The sequence below is a fragment of the Gavialis gangeticus genome, unplaced genomic scaffold (genome assembly GCF_001723915.1).
Source record: "Gavialis gangeticus isolate Ggan-Ray unplaced genomic scaffold, GavGan_comp1, whole genome shotgun sequence".
Lineage (NCBI taxonomy): Eukaryota > Metazoa > Chordata > Crocodylia > Gavialidae > Gavialis > Gavialis gangeticus.
Window position 1 is genome coordinate 36,262,946 of NW_017728995.1, and position 6,732 is coordinate 36,269,677.

Consider the following 6,732-nt stretch of genomic DNA (forward strand, 5'->3'; position numbering starts at 1 on the left):
ACGCGCGCCGGGCCCCCCGGACACGCACGTCGTGCCCCCGGACTGCGCCGGGCGCCGCGGACACACGGGCTCAGCCCTGCGCGCGCAGCGGAATAAAGATGGTGACTCCCAGAGCCTGGCTGCGCCCTGCCCGCCCGCGTGTGTGTGCGTGTGTCCGTGCCTGCCCCAGGGGAGGAGGACGCAGGAGCCCCCAGGTCAGTGCCGGACACAGAAATGCACAGGGAGGAGACCTGCTCTCTTGGGCACGTGTGTGGGGGTGTGTGTGTGGCGGGGGGAAGGGGTATCCTGCACTGCGGGGCTGTGTGTGACAGTGTGTGTGTGTGTGTCCTGCCCTGTTGGGTATGGCAGGGCTGCACAGGTGTCTGTCTGTGTCCCAGAGGAAGAGAAAAGCAGGAGCCCCCCCCCTCCGGTCAGCATTGTCTTGGCCTTGGCAGAGCCAGGGACAGAAAGATGCTCTGGGTGGAAACCCTGCCCTGTTGGGCACGGCGGGGGGGGGGTGCGTGTGCGCGTGCCCCAGACGAGGAGAAAAGCAGGAGCTCCAGGTCGGCGCTGTCCTGGGCTTGGCGGAGCAGCGTGTGGACAGCACTGCAGGCCTCGTGTGTGAAATAAACCTGCGCCCGGTGCTGGAGCCCACGCTGCAGTGTCTCCGCGGGCACCGGGCCTGGTGTCTGTGCTCCTGGCAGTGCCACGGCAGGCAGGCCTGAGAGGCGCTGGGATTTAACAGGCCGCGTTCCTGGCTCGTCGGCAGCCCTTTTGCCCGAGCTGGCGCCAAGCCCTGGTATGTGGAGGCGCTTGGTCCAGGCCCGCTGCTGGGTCCCTCTGAACCGCCCCAGCCGGGGATGGGAGGGAGCATCAGGAATGCTCTCCAGCCAGCAGGATCTACCGGAGCAGGAGGCTGAAGCGGGGCTCTGGCTCCCAGCATCGCTGACCTGGGCGGACATCCAGGGGCAGGGGGAGGGAACTTCCCTGTTGCTTGCAGTATGTTTGTTCCTGTGTCAACTCCAAACAGATGTCGCTTGTTTGGTTTGGAGCTGCAGCCATGCTGCCAGACCGGCAGCCTGCTGGGAGCCCTCCCCTCGCCTCGCAGAACCTGCCAGCCCCTGGGAATTTCATAACCCAACATGGGATAAGCAGGGAAGTCAATTAGTCCCAGGACAGCTGGGGTATTTTTAGCTGTAAATCTGTTTGTAAGCAGCAGGCACCCTGGGTAGCCAGCTCTTCCGGGTTTTCTCCACGCCAGGTGGAGGTATCAATTAAGAGATTAATTAATCAGACACTCCTGATGTCTAAATATTTTCCACGGTGACTGTGCTGTCCCCGAGGCAGAGGCAGGAATGCTAACGATGATTGCTGACAGCTCCTGCGCCTGTAAAACACCGGGCACAGACAATAGCCCTTGAGCAAGGAGCCAGTCCGCAAGATTGTAAATACCTCATTAAAACACGTTGCCAAATCCTGAGCCGCACCAGCAAGGAGCTGGTGGAGTGGCCTGGAGATGAGTCAGGCTCCTGTCTAGCAAGGGAGACGTGGTGGGTCAGTTCGTGCAGGAAGCGCAGGTTTCGGAGACAGGCGGAGGGGGACGTTCCCAGCCGTGGGGCTGCTGTGGGTCTCATGGACTCAGTGCCCGTGACTCCTGGTCAGGCCTGCAAGCCTTGTCAAGGACCCTGAGTCCTGGGAGCCACCTGCTAATTTGAAGGGGAAAGACATTTGGAGCCAGGTCCTTCCCAGGCTCAGCTGCCACTGCCCTTAGTCAGGAAAAAGCCCCATCACACATCCCAGGAGACCTGCCTGCGCGGGGTACCAGTCGCTCTGCATCCAGCGCATGGGGCCCAGGGGGTGTGGGCTGTGGTCGCAAGTCCCGGGGGCTGCGGGTCCCAGTGCCGTTGGATACCGTAGGGCCTGCTCCTCCTCCATGCGAGGACATCATGGCATGACGGGGAGACCTTTGGGGGTGAAATAGTCGGGGAAAGGAGCTGTTCTGCTTTTATTTCTCCAGATTTCAAGGCTCTAGTCTCTGTGGGGGCCCCCAGCCCACACACCAGAAGTCAACAAATACATAACGGATTGTCCCTAAACGAATTCACCTCCACCCAGGCTCCCCTCACCTGCTCTAGCGAGGACGGAGACCACGTGGACTTTGCCCTGTGAAAGCGATAAGGAGGGCCCAGCTTCACGAGCTTGCTGAGGAGGGGACGTACCCGTGTGATGTGGCCTCCACCCAAACAGCAGCAGCAAGAGGCAGGGCAGAGTTGCGCCTTATAGACTAACCAGGGAACGATAACACGGCGTTTCCTTTACCCAGCCTGGGTTGGCTTCAGTGCCTCTTGTAGCCCCAGCCCGTCAGTGCCTTCTCCCCTGGGGAGCAGCCCGTGGGTCTGCACAACAGGGAAAGCGTCTAACAAGATGCAAAGGGAGTGCTATCCCTGCAGCGGAGGGAAGGCTCGCAGCAGCCCAGGGTGCTCGCCCCAGCTCCTACGGGGGCTCCCATGGATCTCCCTGGATGCAGGATTGGGCCCCACCTTCAAAGGCAGACCGCATGCAAGAGACACAAGGCTCCAATTTTGTTATTTCCATGTGAACTTTCTGCAGTGAAACCGTCCCATGAAAACACTAATAAAAACCTTCCGAATGCAGCTGGAACGAGGCAGCCGATGTTGTGCGGTCACTCGCGCCCATGTGTTCCCTGTGCCCCTCCTTTGGCAATGGGTATCCTGGCTGCGAGAGCACTAGCAGCCTGGTGCGAGCAGGGAAGGGTGGGTGGGTGTCTGCCGCAGCCCCCTGAGGACACTGGGGGAGGAAGGGGAAGAGCTGGTCCCTTTGGGGTCCTACAAAGGCTTGAGCTGCAAAGTATTTTGGTTTGCAACATGCCAGCACCTGGAAGTGTCAGGAGCCCCTGCATGCAGAAATCACTGCCGATCAAACCCGGTTTGGGGAGCTCTGGGGACAGGCGCCCCCATGCACAAATTGCTGTCGTGCAGCCTTCTCGTTCTGACCGTGCCAGGTCCTTGCCCCAGAGCGGGTGAGAAGCAAGGCACATTAGCAGGGCAGCAAGGAGCGTGCATTGCATAGCCTGTGCCTGAGCTGTACCTGTTCTGTGGGCGCAGACGCTCACTTTCCATGGTGCGAACCCAGCACCTGGTGCCAGCGGTGAAATCAACCGCATGGCCAGAGCTGGTAAATTGGACCCTGATGCTGCTTCCACTGTGTGGGCTTCAAAGGAGCAAAACGTTCCCTGAGCTGACAGTGGAAGCACTGAGCAATTCCTTCCCAGGGCTGGCCTGCGAAGGAAAGGGAAGCCAGGGTAACTGGTGTGCTGGCTGCGTGGGAGGAACTCCGGACTGGGAGCAGATGTGAGTGCAATGCCCGGGCAGGCCTGCCTGCAAACCTCTGGTGGCATCGCTTCCCCGGCCATGCACAGGGTCAGCCCCCGGTCCGCCCGAGTTGCTCCCACGCTCTGCGCACGCAACCAGGCGAGACCACGCCAGGCAGCCGGCTTGGGCTCCCCTGCTCCCCACGCAGCTCTGCCGTAGCAGGCGCACGTGACCCGCAGGCAGTAAAGAGCTGGCTCAGATGACACGGTAACAGAGAGGGCCAGGACCCTGCTCAGATGGCACGCTGCACGGGCATGGGACTGAAGTGTCACCTGCCAGCCACAGCCGGGGGCCAGGGACCTCATCTCAGGCACGGCAGCTTGAAAGGCGGGGGTCTGCCCAAATATTATGAACTGTTCTGCCGAGCAATGCTGAGGCTCCCGGACCTGGCAGAGGCTCGAGGAACACAAATGAGGCTGCTTCTTGCCTCTGTTCCCTTTGTGCACTCGGCGGCGCGGCAGACTCCCAGGCTCCCCCGTCTCGTAAGTGAGAACCCGATCCTGCCAATGCTAAATGCACCTGAGAACAGCGTTTGTAGGAGGAGTGGGTTAGATTTCAAGTCGATGGTGACCTCTGTAAAATGGGTATTATGTTTATGCATCTCAGAGGAGCCTTGCAAGAATTAATCACAGAAAAGTAGGACTGGCAGGTCCCTCAGGAGGGCACATCTAGTCCAATCCTCTGCTCAAGGCAGGATCGTCCCTGTCTGAACCATCCCAGACAAGTGTTTATGTAACCTGCTCTTAAAAAAGTATAATGACAGTGATTCTGCAACCTCTGTGGAAGCCCGTTCCTGTGCCAAACCACTCTCAGAGCGAGCAAGTTCTCCCTAATCTCCAACCTAAATCTCCTTTGTCACCGTTTAAGCCGATCACTTCTTGTCCTGTCCCGTGACACAGAGAACGATTGATTGCGTCTTCTCTATTACACCCCTTTTTGCGTTTGAAGATGGTCATCAGATCCCTCCTCCATCCTCCCTTCCCCAGATGAACTAACCCCTGTTCTTCCAGCCCTCCTCGTGTCACGCTTGAGGAAATACAAAATGTCTACAGGGCTCGTCAAGATGCTCAGATAAAAGGCTCTGTTTCAGCGTCGGCTGCGAGTGCAGTACAGTGTCACTCACGAGCCGGTCCCTGCAGGAAGGGGGATGTGCTGGGAGACACCGAGCTCCCTTGAGGGTCTGCGAGCCCCTGGCTCCAGTGCTTGGTGGCGCGGCGGGGACTGGGCGTTGCATCCCGCGCTAACTCCGGAGTCAGGCCCTGCCCCTGTGGTGTGCACGCGCGGCCAGTCTCTGAGGCCGATCTGGCCATGCGAGGTCCTTCCATTGGTATTTGCTAGCACGGCCACTCCAAACCCTGGAACCATTTACCCAAACCAGCCTGATTAAAGACAAAAATAATCTCTAATAAACTGAGGCACATTTCACTGAGGTGAGCAAGTCTGCTGCTTTCCGGGATCTGGAGACTGGCCTGTAACGGCCAGCGTCTCCCCGGCCTTCAGCATCCACGCCGGAGGCTCTGCGAGGGGGCGGAGGGTGCTGGGGAGCTGTTTGTCCTTGGTGCTAATTAGAAAAAGCTGTTTGCTGGAATGCAACACCCCACGGCTCTCGTGCTGTTTTGACAGCAGATCACGCGCAGCCTGTCTGGGGGGATGGATGGAGAGGCTCCGTGATGGCCGGGCGTGGTGCACAGTTTTTGTTGGCAATTTCTGGAGCGGCCGGCATAGCTGAGCCGTGGCTCTGCCACGCGGGAATGACGCAGGTCGTCCCGAACGGTGCCGGTGCCAACGAAAACGCTCCGCTCTGCCCCAGGCTGCCGACCCCGGCCCCGGTGCACAACAGCTATTCCAAGAATGCGCGAGCTCCAGTTTCTGTCCCTCGTCCTCTGCCTCTTCTGCTGGCAGCCTCGTGGTTCACAGGCACCCGGTCCCATGGGAGCAAGGACACAGGCCTGGGGTCATCCCGACACGGCTGCTCGGGGAGCTCGGAGCCTGCAAAGCCCCTGCCCTGCAGAGCGCTGAGCAAATGCCCCGGACCTGCCCTGCGCTCCTTCAGGGGCCTTTCCTGGTGCCCCGGAGGAGATGGCAGCCCCGCTCTGGCCCTGGAGCCCCTCCGGGAGGTTGTTTCCAGCCGGTCCGGCCATCTCTAGCCTCTCCCGGATGGAAGGGATGTGTGCTTTACCATCTTCGCAGCCAGAGGCTGGAGGGACTGGGGCAGAGGGAGGCCAGGAGAGCAGGGGTGGCTCTTCCCTACTCACGGCAGGACCGGGGTGCACAGTGCTTTTGGGGTGGCCTTCTTCCCAGGGCTCCTTCCACCCCTCTATATTTAGTTATTTCCCCAAAGCCCCTGGCCACGGGCACCTCCACACGTACTGGCTCCTACTCGTGCCTGGGGCCTGGCCCCGGACTCAGGCTCCTCTGACAAACAGTCCCCAGGCCTCCGTGGGTGTGGATGGTGCAGCGCTCCCCGGAGAGGCCTCATTTCAGAGCATGAATCTCCCGGACACCTGGCTGATCCTTTGTGAAGGCAAATAACAGGGCTGCAGGCCATGATTCATTGCCCTTCTTCCTGACACCATGTTGCGCACTGTCGACTTGAATGCACAAGCAAGACAAAATGTGATGTTAATAATAGCCGGCGCAGTGCTTGTAGGCAGAGTAGAGCTAGCAGCCGTGCCCATGCCGGCTGCGTGGTGGGAAGACCTGGGCTCTGCAGAAGGTAAGTGGCTTGAGCAGCAAAGCCTTGTGTGCCCTGCTCTGTGGTCCTGTGAACAAATGCACGTGTGGTCTCCAGACATCTCTCACCCTTGGGGAACCACCTTGAGACCCTGGGGATAGGCCTCCAGAGACCCCCACAAAAGCAGGTAGGAGGTGCCTGGGATGGGAGGGGGAGATGGGAAGCAAATCATAGAAAGATAGAAAATGAGGGTAAAAGAGACCTCAGGAGGTCCCATTTCATCCAACCCCTGCTCCAAGCAGGACCAGCCCCAACTACATCACCCCAGCCAAGCCTTGATCCACCTGGGTCTTAAACACCTCCAAGGATGGAGAGCCCACCACCTCCCTGGGGAGCCTGCTCCAGTGCTGCACCACCCTCCTTGTGAGAAAATTCCTCCTAATATCCAACCTCAACTTCCCTTGCTGCAGCTTGAGCCCATTGCTCCTTGTCCTGTCGTCTGCCCCCACTGAGACCAGCCCAGCTCCATCCTCTTTGCAGCCCCCCTGCAGGGAGGTCAAGGCTGCTGTTCAATCCCCCTCGGTCTTCTCTTCTCCAGACTCAATCAGCCCATTTCCCTCAGCCTCTCCTCACCAGTCCTGTCCCCCAGCCCCACAACCATTTTCATTGCCCTCCACTGGACTCTCT

At 59.6% G+C, this 6,732-nt stretch overlaps 1 long non-coding RNA gene across 1 annotated transcript in view; it reads right to left on the reverse strand.

The window, feature by feature from the left end:
- Positions 1-1,884: 1,884 nt before the first annotated feature.
- The window catches only part of LOC109288122, a 24,362-nt gene continuing 19,514 nt past the window's right edge, over positions 1,885-6,732 (reverse strand). Inside the window, exon 3 of the long non-coding RNA XR_002095068.1 lies at positions 1,885-2,142. This is a non-coding gene — a long non-coding RNA (uncharacterized LOC109288122). The remainder of the gene's footprint in view (positions 2,143-6,732) is intronic.